Here is a 2,081-nt window from a genome sequence, read left to right as displayed (position 1 = left end):
GCCAATCAGACAGCTTGGCTCACGCAGGAGATCACAGGCCAGCTGATCCAGCCTCCCGACTCCTTTCTTCGTCTGCTCTTCTGGAAACTTTTGGATGCGAGCGCAACATCGCAGATCGAGCATCACAGGTCTGCTGGAGAGAGACAGGGAGAGATGTGGTGTGATTTAAGAAAGTATGGAGGACTAATGAGTGAAAGGTTGGGATGGTGTGTGTGTGTGTGTGTGTTTGTACTGCATGTGCTTGAGTGTGTGTATTTCTTACTTGCAGAAAGTTAAATGAAAATATCAAAATTAATTTCATCTCTGTGATTTCAGCAAGGAGGTTCCTCCGGGTAATTTTGCGTTAGCTTAGCACGAAGCTTGGAAAAAGGGGGAAACAATTAGTCTAATTGCTTTCTTTGAAGTGTTGATCAATTAGAAGATATATTTGTGGTTTTAAGATCCAAAAACATTCTAATTGTAGTTTTACATCTCCTCTCTCAGGCTTCTCTCTGGAGCTCTAGTAACAACAGGTCGGTGACTGTTTGGTTGTGACATCACAAAGTTACAGAAGTCCTGACGGCTGGTTTTAAGGCTCAGTTTCTGAATACAGGCTGTGTGTGTTTGTCTGTGGACTGAGCTCTTTGATACTTTCACTGTATTAATATAATAATAAAATAAAATACACCAGCAAGAAATATAATGTCATAAAATTTTTTATTTATTTATTTTTTTAAATGAGACACTGTACATCGACAGTTAGCTAATGTCTCGGCGGCTAGCTTGCCGGCAAACGGCGACACTTCTCGAGTGAAGGGTTTATTTTTCTCTTTCGATAGAGGAAACAATCCAGAATACAGCCCGGCACATTTCACAAGACTTAGATTTCGCTTGATTAGAATAGCCTCCTCCACCTATTCTATGCTAACTGATGATCCAGCGCATTTCCCTCCAAATCTCACAATGCAACAAGCCGGACACAGACAATCTTCTGAGCAGTAGTATCATTTGATTACAGAAAGCATTTCTGATTTTAAAATGATGCCTGTGGCACGGCTCAAATGATCTCTGGAAAACTGCAGTTGGTTCGTTTTGGGCTCACAGGATGTAAATGGGATCCATCTTGTTGTTTATCGCATTCTCATCTTACTGCTTATCATCAATAAATTGCTACTGTAATGTGCACAGTGACTAGGCTTCATGGATATTTTCCCTCTCAGCTGAACAGAAGCATTTTGGCACTGCAGGCGTTCAGCTGATGCTCCTATCCGCAGCGATTTACGGTGGCCGAAAACAGCACAACGAGCTTCATTTTTCAGATCACAGACGCTGCGAGTGGCCAATAAACTCTTGCGCTCGCCTCGGTTCGGCGTCACACCCTCTTCCCCTGTTTGTCTTCCTGCCTGCAGCTGGCAGTGGAAATGCTGATCATGCTAAGTGGCATGTGGCTGAGATGCGGAAATACTTCCTCGGATTGATCTACCTCAAAATTTGCTTTTGCTAGGTTAAAGAAGCTCTATGTTTAGATTTTAAACACTCCTGTATTTGTATAAGTATACTGTACATGTTTACTGGTTACATGTTAGTAATATTTAACTAACGCACCACATCTAGACTTGGTACCCTTTTATATAAATGATCACTGAAGTCTTTCCAATTAGTCCTCCACTCAGTTTAATCAGTCAAACAGTGTTGTGAAGCGAAAGCAGCTATTTCCTGTGTCCAGGTTTTCAGAGGTAAAAGTCTGAAGTTTTATTCTGAAAGATGAGCAGCTGTGTTAGAAAATATCTGCTTCTTTGATAAAAAATAAATAAATAAAAAAGGCACAATAATGACAATATAACATAAAATCCAGTTGCATGCAATGCTAACAGCAAGGTGACGCTGAGTTACACTTGGTAGAAACCTAATTAACAATAACTAAAAAAATTCAGTTTTGAATAAATTCTGCAGCTGTGCAATATTTTGTTCTAAACCGCAAAGTGAACTTGCTACAGCCCTGATTTGCACCTGTGACTGGCTTTCTTTTTCACAGCAACCGCGGGTCAGGCTCATGGGTACTGTGGTATTCTTTATCCGTCCAAAAATTATTTCTCAGAAAT

This window comes from Seriola aureovittata, chromosome 5 (assembly GCF_021018895.1).
Source record: "Seriola aureovittata isolate HTS-2021-v1 ecotype China chromosome 5, ASM2101889v1, whole genome shotgun sequence".
In the NCBI taxonomy this organism is placed as follows: Eukaryota; Metazoa; Chordata; class Actinopteri; order Carangiformes; family Carangidae; genus Seriola; species Seriola aureovittata.
This window is presented reverse-complemented; position numbering follows the sequence as displayed.